Raw genomic sequence first — 16,050 nt, 5'->3', positions numbered from 1 at the left:
GCTTTGTGTGTGGAACAGTGGGGCATCTCAGAGACTAAAGGTGAGTAGGTGTTAAAGCTAGGGCTCGGGAACAGATCGTGCTTGAGGAGCATCGCTCGTAATCAGTGAACGCGGAGACTAAAGGTGAGAAAACTGCACCCGGTTGTGTATTTGTAATGGGACTAAGGTCTCCCTAATATGTATATTTGAAAGGATGGTATTATGCCATGTAAACAGTGAACCAACGACCTAAGAGTGCCAAGGGTTACACTAGCACACTGGGCGCGGCTTGGCCACTGGTAGCCGAGGACAGCTTATTATGCACTGAGCTCAGTTTAAGCAGACCAGAGTCAGTGGGGTAAACAGAGGGTGCGGCCTAAGTTGTCCACCCTGACTATCATGTGACCTGATTATTATGAGACTTAAATGTTATTTGTGATTAGTTGCATCTTTGATTCTGAGTATGTGCTGAATGGTTGATGTGGAATATTTAATGATTGATCATGCTTAAAGAATTGAGTATTTGTTATTGTTGTTTGTGTTTCACATTATGTTTTCTTGCTGGGTCTTGGCTCACGGGTGCTACGTGGTGCAGGTAAAGGCAAGGGCAAGCTTGATCAGCCCTGACTTGGAGAGCTTTGCGAGCCGAATGTACATGGCCAGCTGCTCAGCCGCCACGGTTGAGGTTTAGGCAGAGACGCGAGAACCAGAAATGTCTATTTTGCCTTAGTATGGGCGATAGTTGCCTGTATTTTGGAGATCCTGTAAATCAACTTTTAAACTCTATTTCTTTTTGGGATCCCATGTACAAAACTGTTTAATTGCATAAAGTGAAACTTTTGAGACCAAAACCTTTTTAACCCTAGCTCATACATGTTTAGTAACACGTTTTTAAATTAATGACTTGATTAGCAAGTCATGCACCTTTATAAGTACACAGTGTAGCGGTCTTGGCTATCCAGGGCGTTACAGTACCCGTGAGCTAATGCCCAGCAAGAAGAGCTATGTAGGTCACAACCCCGAAGCTCAAACAGAAAACATAAACATAAAATATAAAACATAAACCAATTCAAACTATCACAGCCTAATTCATATACTATTCATAATCTATACCTTAACATATATAGAGTTCAATAATAATTCATATCGTACTACATCATTCTCATAACATAACTTAACATACCATAGCATACCATAACCTATCATAATTATTTCATAATCATACTGTACCATAGCATCTCATCCTACAATCGTAATACGTATTATCGATGTCATACCGGTCGTAAACCAGTGCTAACCTGGTCAAGTGTGCAACTAAGCACAAGAAATGTATTCATGCATTTTTATCATAACGTAAACATGCAATTTATCATAACGTAAACATGCATTTTCATAACATAAGCATGTCATGGAAGTATATAGTAAACAAACAACATAAGCAAGTGTTGACAATTTATATTAGCGAGTGGCGTCCCACCCTAAACCTCCATGGCCTCGGACACTTACCTGTTCTAATAACTACCCTGCCCAACATCTTACAAAACACCAAATAATTTCATAACATAAACATAGGTTATAACAACTCTGCTCAAGTGTACCCATATCAATGTAAGCATGCAACAACATACATAAACATGCAATATTCATAAACTCATAACATACACAACAAAATCATAATTATAACCATAACATACATAAACTTAATTAGATTACATATACATAAATTTGTGCCTACAAATGCACACCCTGTGTTACAGTGACCACTCTTCTTACCTCAGGTCCAACAGCGCTCCAAAACACGTTCCTTGTTCCATTCAAGTATCCTTTAGCAAGTCCTAAGCCAAATAACATACAAGCTTGCACTTAGAGACCATACATCATATTAGACTTATGCAACCTCTCTTAGACTTTCTAGGACTCCTAACAGCCTTAAAATTTCCTTAAGAAAGTCCTAAAATCCCCAACCAGATAACTCTCAAACTATACCATCAAAGCCCCAACCCATCAAAATGAGGAAAAAAACATGTTTTCTGGGCATGTAGCACGGTCGCGCTAGACAGAGAACCCAAATCGCGACTGTTCTTCAAACAGCCATAACTCTCTCAATTTAAATTTGATTTGAACGATTCTTTTTGTGTTTTCTCATCTTGTATCCCTCTATACCATCATACAATTATTAGAGATCAATAAAATACAAAAAATTCATGAGAATCCCCTAACTCAATAACTCTAACAATTTTGTATGCAATCAAACTCATTCTTCCTAAGTTATGAACATATATCCCAAAACCAGTTCTTATCTCATCATTAATTCTTCCATAGCATGTGTATAACATTAAAACATATTCATAAAAGACCCTAACATGAAATTCTAAGAACTAATTCACATCAACTACCATTAAATTCCATGAACAATCATAAACATGACCTAGATTGTAAAGAGTAATAAGATCTTACCTTCAAGTTGATTCTTAGTTCTCCAACCTTCTAGACCTCAACCCCACAGAGAATCCTTCATTTCATCGATACAGTGACTGACAATAATACAATAAATTAAACCCTAATTTTATTTTAGTTTGTAAATACTAACCCTAAAACCAAAAGACAAATTTGCCCCTAATTCTAACCCTATCGTAATTAGGATCAAGTATTTTTTGTAATTTCCCCTTAAACTAATAGTTTTGACTTATGAAAATTGCAATCTCTACCACAAGATTCATAATTATACTTTAATTCCTAATTTCCAATATCTTTGGCACGTAAGCCCTTGATACTTGAAGGAACCGTGTTTTGCTGCTGTCATATACACATATCATAATCATGAAATAAATCACATATTATCATGAAATAATAAAAAAAATCACATATGCATCAACATAAATTACCAAATTTCCCTCACGGGCCAAAATTACCACAATACCCATGAAATGCAAAGGCGGATATTACATGAAAGGGCCTCGCGTTCCTATGATTTCGGCATTGAAGGCTAGAGACTTATTGCAAGGAGGTTGCATAGGATTCCTAGCTAGTGTGGTAGATACCACAAAGGTTGTACCAGTCGGACCAGAGGAGGTTGGTTTGTGAGCTTTTAGATGTTTTCCTAGAAGATTTATCGAGGTTACCACCGCATCGGGAGATTGAGTTCATTATCGAATTGGTACCAGGGACAAAACTGAAGTCCAAGGTACCATACAGAATGGAATTGTAAGAATTGAAGGTGTAGTTACAAGAATTACTTGATTTGGGGTTCATCAAGCCTAGTTTCTCTCCATGGGGTGCACCAATGTTGTTTGTGTAGAAGAAGGATGGAACGTTGAGAATGTGTATCGACTACCGGAAACTGAATAAGTTGACCATCAAGAACAAGTATCCACTGCCAAGAACAATTATCCACTGCCAAGGATAGACAGTATTTTCAAAGATTCATCTTTGATCTAGTTATTACCAGCTGAGGATCAAAGAGGAGGATATTCTGAAGGCAGCCTTTCGCACGAGGTATGGGCATTATGAGTTCTTGGTTATGTCTTTTGGACTGACCAATGCCCCGGCAGCGTTCATAGATCTGGTGAACAGGGTGTTCAAGGACTACCTGGACATGTTTGTGATTGTGTTCATCGATGACGTACTGATCTACTCCCAATCAGAGACAGAACATGAGCAACATCTCCATTTGGCATTACAGAGGCTGAGGGGACAAAAGTTGTATGCCATGTTTAAGAAATGCGAGCTTTGGTTACCTCGGGTGACGTTTATTGGTCATATTGTTAATAAGGATGGGATTATGGTAGATCCGACCAAAATAGAGGCGGTGATAGATTGGCCAAGGCCAAGGAGAGCTCCAGAGATTATAAATTTCCTTGGGTTGGCGGGATACTATCGGCATTTTGTGGAAGGATTCTCGAGAATTGCAATGCCATTGACTGAGCTGACATGTAAGAACCTAAAATTTGTTTGGACTAATAGCGAAAATAGTTTTCAAAAGTTGAAGTGACGTTGGTTTCTGCAACAGTATTTAGTCTTCCTTCGGATCAAGAGAAGTTTGTGGTTTATTGCGACACTTCGAGACAGGGGTTAGGTTGTGCTCTAATGCAGGATGACAAGATGATTGCATATGCCTTAAGACAGTTGAAGGAATATGAGTAGTTGTACCCTACTCATGATTTAGAATTGGCAACAGTGGTATTCGTACTGAAGGTGTAAGGACATTATAGGTATGTAGAGAGGTGTGAGATATACACTGACCATAAGATTTTGAAGTACTTTTTCACACATGAAGATTTGAATATGAGGCAAAGACGTTGGTTAGAGTTGGTAAAGGATTATGACTATGAAATTATTTATCATCCAAGGAAAGCCAATGTGGTAGCATATGCTTTGAGTCGGAGAGGTCTGGGGCAGTTGCTTAGTTCAAAGCAAATAGCAGGGAAGTTAGGAGATGATATGACTAGAACGAGGATAGATTTTGTGGTGGGCAAGATAGCCAATATTACTCTGCAATCTACACTTCTTAAGAGGATTAAGGAAGCTCAGATGAAAGATCCTCAATTATTAAAGCATCGAGGAGACGTCCTAGCTGGAGTGGCTAAGGACTTTACGGTCTCTCAGAATGATATGCTGAGATATAAGGATCAGATATGTGTTCCGATGAAGGTGTGTATCAGGCGAGAGATTTTGGAAGAGTCTCATGCCACTCCCTACTCGCTAAATCCAGGAACCACAAAGATGTATCAAAATTTGAAGTCTTTATATCGGTGGCCATGGATGAGGAAAGATGTGGTCGAATAAGTGGCTAAGTGCCTGACTTGTCAGCATGTAAATGTTGAAAACTAGAGGCCAGTGGGGTTACTACAACCCTTGAGTATTCCTGAGTGGAAATGGGAGGATATAACCATGAAATTTTTGGTTGGACTTCCTAGGGCGATGGGATTGCATGACTTGGTATGGGTGATTGTGGATAGATATACAAAATCATCTCACTTTCTGCCTGTGAGGACAAATTTTATTGTGGATCAGTACGTTGAACTGTATGTGAAGGAGATTGTACATCTCCATGGGGATCCGAAGTCTATAGTATCATATTGAGATCCCACCTTTACTTCTAAATTCTTGGGAGGCCTACAGAAGGCTATGGGTACGCAATTGAAAATCCGTACAACCTATTATCCTCAAACAAATGGGCAATCTGAGAGGATGATTCAGATATTGGAGGATATGTTACGGGCTTGTGTATTGGATTTTGGGGGATCCTAGAGTAAGTAACTACCTTTGATTGAGTTTTCCTACAGCAACAGTTAAAAATCAACAATTGGGATTGCTCCAAATGAGATGTTGTATGGAAGGAAATGTAGATCACCCATCCATTGGGATGAAATGGGTGAGAGGAAGTATCTGGGTCCTGAGGCAGTTCTGAGGACCAGTGAAGCCATTGAGAAGATTAGATCTTGAATGCTCGCTTCATAGTGTAGACAGAAAAGCTATGCTGACTCAAGCGAAGGAACATGGAGTTCCAAGTTGGAGATTGCATTTTTTCTCTGAGTTTCATCATTAAAATGAGTAAAATGGTTTTGGAAGAAAGGAATGTTAAGCCCTAGGTTGTGGGACCTTTTGAGATCTTGGAAAGGATTGGACAGATAGCTTACAGAATGGCTATGCCTCCGACCTTATTAGAGGTTCATAACGTGTTTCATGTATCGATGCTTCGGAAGTATGTGTCAAATACAACACATGTGTTGAGTTATGAGAACTTGGAGCTACAAAAATACTTGTCTTATGAGCAGAGACCGATACAGATTCTTGATAGGAAGACAAAGTCTTAAGGAACAAGACTATTCCCTTAGTTAAAATGTTATGGAGGAACAACAAGGTAAAATAAGTGACTTGGAAGTTAGAGTTGGACATGCGGGATCAGTATCCCGAGATGTTCAGGTAAATTTTGAGGACGAAATTTCTATTAGGAGAGGATAGTAGTAGCATCCCAAAATTCCTAATAGAATTAAGTGCTTCAATTAGCATGCCGGAAGGGTGCATGAGATATTTATGTGAATTAATTGATTTATATTATTATATGATTAACTATGCTTGATTATGTGTATTAAATGTGTTTAAAGACCCGCTTTTGTTATAAATGGACATTTTCGTAATTTTGACATGTTGATGGCGTATTTGTAATATCATGTCCTACGTGCTTGAGACCACATTATTTTGCGGATATATATGTGATTTTCGGCATGAGTGAATCTGTTCGAGTGGTTAAGCGAAAAAGTCACAACGGGGATAAATACCCGACTCGGGCCGAGCCTAGGGGTATTTCGGGAATTTAAATATTTTGGGATTATTGGTGGAATATTTTTTGTTTGATGGATAATTTGATAAATTTGGAATTTGTGGTGTAATTTGAGGTTTAGAAGGGAATTGTTGGCAATGACCAAAATTCCATTGGGTTTGGTCAAATAGGCATTTGTGTGGGAAGAGGTATAATGGTCATTTGACCATGTGTTAATGAGAGGAGGAAAAGCTTATAACTGCTTTTTCTCTTTCATGTTTGAGAGTTTTTTCCCTCAATTTGACTCTAAGTTCTTTCTTTTCAAAACCAAGAACTTCCCAAAGGCTTCCTCAAGCTAGACCATGCATTTTGAACTTTGATCATTACTAGGAGAGGATTGGGCTCAAGGAAGAGATTTAGCCATTGTCAAGGCTTCAATCCAGTTGGAATTTTTGAATTTCAACAAAGGTATGTAGTTCTTGAAGCTTTTCTCTTTTCTCTTCAATGGATTTTTTGTGTTCTTGAAGGAAATTGGATTTATCTGCATTCAATTTCAAAATTTGGAGGTTTTAGGCTATTTGTGTATGTTTGGTGATAGTAGACACTTGATTACAATTGATCTCAAGTTGAATTTTTGCTGAAACCATGATTTGATGTTGAGTTTATGGGTTTTGGGAGAAAACTAACCTAAAACGTGAATTTTTTATTTGGAAACTGAGTTTGGTGTTTAGGTGTTGCAATTGGATGTTATTTAAGGCATAAATCAGTTTGGTATATGAATTTTGAGTTGGGAGCAAGTTTGGGGTAGTTTGGGGTCAATTTGGGTTGAGAAATGGTGTGGAATGGGTGAGCGTCACAGCACAAATGTATCTCATTTAGGCTCCAAAAAGCTCTCTGGCTTCAGTGGCGTCGTGGCCCTTTGGGAGGGCGCCGTAGCTCAAACTAGATTTTCTTTAGGCGTCTCAGCGCCAACCCTGTTTTAGGTCGCAATTTTTGGGTTTCGTATTTAAACCATAACTTTTTACCCCCGATGTCGGATTTGGACATTCTTTATATGGTTGGAAAGCTTGTGACAATGTGTACAATCCTAAAACCTAAGCCAAGTTTAGAAGTGATTATTTTGGAGTCGTAACTATGAAGTAAGCTTGGTGTTAATTGATTTTGATTGATTTTATTTAGGTTTGACTAAAGATGCATGAACGGGATCACACTTGGGTTGTTTTGCTGCTAATACTGGAATCCAGGTAAGAAAACAAGCATATGCACATAGAGAAGGTTGTTTGCTATACATATTATCATTGATTTGTCTGTGGATGATTGATACGATCTATATTCTGTAATCGTACGGAACGTTGGTCAATCGGCAATCATGTGGAACGTGGCCGTGAAGGCGGGATCAATTTGAGGGAATGGTACCCACTCACCCGGCATAGGCCATAAGCTTGGTGCCGGGAGACGAACCTCGCTCGGTAGGTTCGCTCATCACGACCATGAGATGATTCATGTGTTTGAATTGAGCATGTTTATAAGTTGTGAAACATGTTAATGGTTTAAATGTTTGGAATGAATATGTTTATAAACTGCAAAGGATGCTAATTTTTGTTTATATTGAATTTTTTTATTATTATGTCGTTTTGAGTTTTCTTGTTGGGCATTGGCTCACAGGTGCTCTATAGTGCAAGTAAGGGCAAGCTAAATGTAAACCAACCATGAGTTGGAGAGCTTTGGAGCAGTGCTTACATGCTCGGCCACCATGGTCGAGTTATTCTAAGGGACTTATGGTATAAGTCCAGTTTTACCGCTTAGGCCAGCTATTTTTTTAACCGTGATTGTAATTGCTTTTCGTTTAAACCCTTCTTGGGATCCTTTGTAAATATTTTAAGTTTTAATGAAAAGTTTGTATCTTTTGACCAAAAAAATTAGTACCTAAATCGTTATTTAATTTTAATTACACTTTTGAGTCCAAATGACTTGCTTAACGAGTTAAGAACTATTTTAAATACATAGTGCAATCGTCTTGGATTAGTAGGACGTTACAATAGGCTTTTTTCGAGAGCATGTGATACCTCTTCTTTTGACAGACATTTTTACAATATCCTATTAAAAGAACACTTATACAATGTGTTCATTTGGAAAACAAATCAAAGAGCTCCTCTTTTTACATCCATTCTTCTCTTCTGATCTTTTGGCAAGTCTCCATTTTAAATGTATAATCAATGATTGGTTGGTGCCAATAATTTTCACTTGTATTTTCAAGAAAAGTAACCACAATTATTGTACTTGTTTATTCCATTCTTTCCATAGTTTAGGGTAACAAATGGCGTTCTTTTAGTGGGATTTGAATAAGCCTTTCATTAGGCAACACTAATAATGCAACTAATTTTGTTAAAGCATTGAACTTATCATTTTATTTTTACCCAAGGATAGGGCCTAGGGTGATATTTTGGATTTCAACAATCAAATGTTTGGCTTTGTTCTAATGATAAGGAACATGAGTTCATGCTTGATTGTAAATTCACCACTATTTTTTATATATATAATAAACAGAGAATAACCAAATGCTTGCAACAATTATTTTGCATTTCAAGTGCAATTTTAATGCCAATAATTAATGTTTCATATTTTACTACATTATCGATACATGTAGATAGAATATGAAAAGAGTAGTATATAAGACCTCTTGAAGGTATTGCAAAGATAATGCTAACACCTGCCTCACATAACAAGTGCCTCATCCTATACAAATGACACTTTTTTTTCTTCTTTTGCATTCATCTTATAAAAGGTTGACATATGTTTCACAAGTTTAAGATGAACCTTTGGACATGAGAAATTCTTCCTTGTAATCTACATGATTGGAGTAAGTTATTGGAGAAGGCATTTTCAAAATTATTTTAATTTTTTGTGAGGATAGTTTCAATCATTTGATGTTTAACAACAAATCCAGTGAATCTTTTTTATGTTCCCCAAATGCACATCTTAAAGTGTGCATCTTAAGTTAATATTTTTTAAGTCTATCAAACACTCATCTTAAATAGTCTAGACGACTTTCCTTTCTTTGTTTTCAACCAGTAAACAGTATTGTGAAGAATGTCATAAAAGACAGTGGTAATTGTGGATTTGTCCATTATTCTTCAACACATAAGTCCATGACAATAGTTTTAACTTCTCAAATTAAGCATTTTTTAAATCAAATTTCCAATTTCTACTTCAACTTTAAGAATTAGCTCTAGTCCAAGGTTTTTTTTTTTTTTGGAATTGTTTAACAAGTTTAACATTTTTGGATATTACAAACCTACATAGAAGGACATTTGGATTTTAATACCCCCAAGAAAATGCATCTCTTTATTCATGGATAAATTGATTTTACTTTTGTAATTCATCTTAAATTAATAAAGAAGTGATGAATACATGTTTTGGATCATTCTCGATACTAGAGTTGAGTACTATCAAATCATCAACGGTTACTTGCGCCCATCTTATAGTTCTTGAGGTGTCAATTGAATAGTTTCTATAAAATCTTCTGAAGAGTCTGAAGTTGAGTTGTAATATTCTATGGATAAATTCTTTTCAAAAGTCATGTAATTTACTTGCTTCTTTTGCTTTAATTGTCATTTCATGTTCCTTTTTAATGTTTCTGATTGGGAAACCAAAAGAAAACAAAAATTGTTTAGAATACCGATATTCATGGAGTTGATCGATGTGCTTGTTTCGTCTTCAAGAAACATCATTTGTTCCTATTTTGTTAGCATATTAGCCTCGACCGATATCTTTAAGTAAGCATCATTTTGGTGAGTTGTAACACTTTTTTACTTCTCAACATGAAACTTTTCTTATCTATCTTGAAGACCTTTGGACCTACAAACGCTTAGGATCTTTTATTAAGAGTAGCAACTTTTTTTTTTTTTTGTTCTACCAATTTTACCAAAAGTTAACAATACTTGCATTTTTTGCACACTAAATGATTGATCTACCTTTCGAAATAGTAAAGTAAGGCTTGTCATTGTATCTTCAATAGATGCTACTCATTGAAAAAATAACCCCATACTTGTGAAGCCAAAGTTTTCAAAATAACACATTATAGGAAGTGTCAGAGTTGATAACCTAAAATAGAAATTTATAATTAAATTCACCAATTTCAATTTTTAATGTAATACTCCTTCTTACTTTCTCTAGAACTTGGTTGAATCTTTAAATTGTTGATAAAAAAAAAGAGTATAGTTGACATGGGTATAAACCCACACTTCACAAAGTTTTTAGAAGGAGTACATTAACCATTAATCCACAATCTAACATCATACAATGTAATGCCCCACATCACTATAGCTTCTTCCTGAAATAACGACTGGCCTTGCAAACAAACACGAGCCTTTTCAGCGTGCTTTGTCCTCACTCGCACACTTCCTGCGAAAACTTCTCAAGAGGTCACCCATCATGAGACTACTCCAGGTCAAGCATGCTTAACTTTGGAGTTCTCAAGTGATGGGCTACCGAAAAGAAGATGCATATTGTTGGCATAGGTAGTACCCATCAACTCATTTAAGCCATCGTCAACTGTGTAGTCACATACCTACATAGTCTTACAATCATCACACTTGACCTTCCCCAGGCGATGTGGGATTGCACAACTTTTTTACCTGATCTTTCCCCCGGCAAATCATGGGATTCTGACTGTCATAATCACACTCCCTTAGGGGTCCGACATCCCCATCGGCCACACTTTCGGCTGGGTCAAGGCTCTGATACCATTTGTAATGCCCCACGTCACTATGGTTGCTTCCTGGAATAATGATTGGCCCTGCAACCAACACGAGTCTTTCCAGCGTGCTTTGTCCTCACTCGCATGCTTCTTGGGAAAACTTTCCAATAGGTCACCCATCATGAGACTACTCCAGGTCAAGCATGCTTAACTTTTGGGTTCTTAAGTGATGGGCTACCGAAAAGAAGATGCATCTTATTGGCATAGGTAGTACCCATCAATCCATTTAAGTCATCTTCAACTGCGTAGTCTCATACCTACATAGTATTAGAATCATCACACTTGACATTCCCCGGGCGATGTGGGATTGCACAAATTTTTTACCCAGTCTTTCTCCCTGCGGATCACGGGATTCTGACTATCACATACAACCCATACGAGTGTTTGCAATCAAACCTGTCACATAAAAAGGTCGATTATACAAGGCAATTTCTTATTAACAATCCCTGTTATAAAAGATAAGGTATTTCATACAAGAAGCATGTGCCTTAGGTGACATAGGCTCAATTAGCTTTTTCTTCTCTGTATAGAATTCATGACTTACTAATGTAACAACAAAAGCATTTCCATGCTTAGGATACATTTGTAAGGCATCATAGACACTTAAAAGAGCGGGAATGCTTTTTCGATGAGCCAATATGTCTTATTTTGTTCATGTTAGTACACATTCACTATTGGCTTTGTCTTTTCGATAAGTTATAATATTTGCTGAATCATTGCTTGTTTTTTTATTAGTTGAAGATTGATATCGCCCAATAAATTATAAGAAGTGGCAGTAGTAAACGAGCTTTGTCGTATTCACAAAGAGACAACGAAAACAATCAAGGGAAGTTAGCTAAATTAAAATAAGAAAATGACAAGGATGAAAGTGACAAAAATGAAAGAATATTAAGAATGACTAATACTTATATAAAATATGGCATATAATACTTTGTAAATAAATGAGATAGAGAAGACGAAGAAGACTTGAATAAATTCAAAATGTAAATATTACAACTAAGAGAATCACTGCACATATAAAATACTACAACATAAGTTTCTATCAAATCTCTACAATGGGAAAATCAGCCTATAGTGTTCATATTATTTCACAAATTATAAAGATCTATGAAGATAATAGAACACTCAAAGTAAAAAAGAATACTAATTTTTCTCCCAAAAGTGTATTAAAAAATGTGTCAAAAAAGTGTCCCCAAATACCATGGCCTAACTCTCAATTTATAGTAATTTTCCATCTCAAACTAGCATTTTAGTTGTATAACTAAGTGGAGATAGTACCACTATAAACTAGGGAAAGTGATGTTTGGGCTTATTTGTATAAATATTGAAACTTAAAATGGAGTTGAAAGACCTTGAATTGATGACGCTTAATTAAAGACAAGAGTTACTCCACAGCCCTCTCTTTCTCTCTTTAAAATTGGAAAGTGAGTAATCTAGCTTGATTAGAGAGAGAATTTGGACCATTTGGGCTTTATGCTGTATTGGGCTTTGTCATATTTCTTTCACAATTGCATTCTTACCATTTGTCTACACCAGATCTATATATTTAACACAAAATTAGATTAATTTAAATATTTTCACTTAAATAACTTTGTATAAAAATCATGAAAATAGATAACTAAGTTCTAATTCATTTACCCAAATGCACCTAAAAATATACAACTTTAGGTGCTAATCAATGATGAAGGCTTTTCTTTGAATATCTTGCTTAGCTTTTTCAAGCAATTTTGATTTTCTTGCCTTTTTGGCAATGGTAAATAACCATTTGGTTTTTTTGTGTTTTATCAAAATACAAATTTACTACCCTATATTTTCAATAATGCCCATATGATACCTATAATTTGAAATTATACATATTTGGTATCTTGGACTCAAATTTGATCAATATAATTTAATCAATATGACCAAATTGTTATCAATTATATGTAATTAAGTAATTAAATTCAAATTTAAAACTCATACAATTGATGGTAGTTTAGTCATATTGATAAAATTAATTTAATCAATTTGAGTCCAATGTACTAAATATATACGATTTCAAACTACAAGGTACCCAATAAGCATTATTAAAAAGATATGGTACAAAGTCTGTATTTCGATAAAATACAGAGTACCAAATGAGTATTTGCCCTTTTGGCAAAAATATTTTGTGACATGTCTTGTAAAATAATTTCATCTACCTTTATTTCATTTTCTAACTTTCTTCTACAAATTATAACCATGAAATAAATCAACACCTCATCTTAATTATGGAGAGGCTCTTGCAGAGCTCCTCCATTAAGAACTCTTCTAGAGTTACTACAATTCTTCTTCGCTATTCAAATTCATCATCTTCTAATATAGGTCGTTGCTCTTTGGCATTTCACTTTGGTGATTGGAGTATGGTGTCCCACATGGAATAAGTGTAAGAATATAGAGTCATTAATAAAAACATACGTAACTCTACTAATCACTAATTGGTTTTGAGATAGAATCTCATATTTCTTACAATGCACTATGAGTCAAAGAAAACTCTAACGAGTATACATGATCCAAATCCAAAAAGGATAGCCACAAAAGTTACTTGTGATTCAGGGAAGGAGCTGCTTGGTATGGGTTAATCTTGGGATGAGAAAGGTAATCTTGAACACTCCCATGTTTTTTACGAGGGTTTTCATTTTTAAGTCTTGGAAAGTTAAATCTAAAGAAAGTAATCTTGACTCCTTAAAAAATAGTGTTGTTGAAATATTCCCATGTTATAATACGGTGGGTCTCATATTTAATTAAATCAAAATAACTAATAAAATACAAATATCTAACCTAATATACAGAATACGTAAGATATTTGTCATCATCTCTTTTTGTTTGTTATTGAGATATCATTTTCTCTTAAATTTCAAGTTAAATTTCTTCAACAATTTTACAACTTTATAGAATGAAATATGTATTTTGTGTGTAAATCACCTTTTGTATTATTGATTTTTTTTTTGGTTATATTATTGTTATTATTATTATTATTATTATTATTATTATTATTATTAGGGTTTATACATTTTTAGACCATGTATTTTGTCACATTATCTGTTTGGACCCAGTATTTTGACAAATTATTTTTTAGACCCTATGTTTTGTAAAATAATTAAAATAGAACCCTAAACTCAATTTTAATGAAGAAAAAATTGAATATAATAACACAATTTTTAAGCAGAATGATTTTATTTTTGTTCTGAATTATTAGTTTGGTAAATTATTTGTGATTTTAGTTAAAAAAACATTGACCAAAATCGGATTTAGGGTTCTCTTTTAACAATTTTACAAAACATAGGGTCTAAAAAGTAATTTATTAAAACACAAGGTCTTAACAAGTAATGGGACAAAATACAGGTCAGGTATAAACTCTTATTATTATTATTATTATTATTATTATTATTATTATTATTATTATTAAAATTTATTCATGTTTTTCAGTATTAGTTTGAATGTTATTATGAGTTTCGGCATCATACTTTCTTAATATATTTTTTTATCTAAATCTTTGTTAATGACTGATAAGCCAAGGAACTAAAGTCTTCCATAGGTTGATTCTTCCAAAAAGAAAAAAAATCTCCGAGAGCTTTTGGGTTCTGAAATGATTTTGTAGCATCTTAGCCACCTCCAAATCATCATTTCGGCTCCTTCCTCAATCCTCATTCTTCATGTAGGTTGAATCGATTATTAACATTAAGATTAATAAATTTTCCACAACTTTTTGTCTTTTTTTCCTTTGTTTCTTTCTTTAGTTCTATTTATTTCTATCAAAATTTTCAGATAGTTAATTTGTTTAATAATGGTTGAAATAATAAAAGATAAAAACCCCACTTTTAACTTAAATTCTCCAAAAGAAATCGAAACCTAGTTCACCTCAAATTATAAAGAACCCCAAAAAAAAAGAGAAAGAGGTTGTTGTGTGAATGAAAAAACACATACAAACATTTGGGTCTTGAAATGAAGTGGATGGCAAACATAAATATAGAAGGGAGAAAGAGATGATTAACTCAAAATTAAATTTTAAATATATATAAATAAACAAAGAATAAAAGAAAAGTTGTAGTTAAAGAGTAAGAAAGGGAAAGAAAAAAGAAGTCTAGTTTGGTTGTTAGAGAAGCTGTAGCGCATGTGTTTCTCTCTCTCGGGGTAGTCTAGAATTATCATTATATATAATTCAAAATATATATATATATATACTAGGTAGAAGCTATAAGGATTACACGTCTATAATTTTAATAAAAATTGGTTTACTATTTTTTTTTAAATATATATATATAATAGAATGAATTATAATTATATAGTATATATCAATATTTATATCAATAATCTCTACATATATGACATCTAAACACAATATTAACATAAATATATATATTTACACGACTACATGATATATATATAAAATACAATAATATTTAAAAAGAAAATAATAATAGAAATAAAATAAGAATAGAAACAATCATAGTGTAGATAGTAGTATATATGCATCAACTACTTTTAGTTTCTAATATATCTTACAATGTCCTTTGGTAAATTTGATGAAGAAAAAAAGTTCTAATTATTTGATAAAAAAACAAACTATCACACAAATTTGTAAGATAAATATATATATGCCTTTATTATTATTTAATTATTTAAATTATATCATAAAATATCTTTAAAATATTCTATTTTAATTAATATATTTATTTATTTTTGTTTAAGTTTATACTTGCTCTAGTTTTTTAATTTGTTGGTGACAACAAAAGATTATATATTATTTGTTTGATATAATATGGAGTTTAAATTTAATTAAATTTTATTTAAGTTATTAAATATATAGTTTTATTATTTTTAAATAATTATCATTATAAAATATCTTTAAAATATCATATTTTAATTTATTTAATTAATTATTTATTTAAGTTTAAATCATGTTTACAAACTACCGTTAAATATAATAATATTATGTTAAATATAAGAATATTCTGTTAAAGTTAAAAGGAAAAAAAAAACTGTTAAAACAAAAAATTTACGTTATCTACACACTTATTATATAAAAGAT

The sequence above is a fragment of the Humulus lupulus genome, chromosome 6 (assembly GCF_963169125.1).
Source record: "Humulus lupulus chromosome 6, drHumLupu1.1, whole genome shotgun sequence".
In the NCBI taxonomy this organism is placed as follows: Eukaryota; Viridiplantae; Streptophyta; class Magnoliopsida; order Rosales; family Cannabaceae; genus Humulus; species Humulus lupulus.
This window is presented reverse-complemented; position numbering follows the sequence as displayed.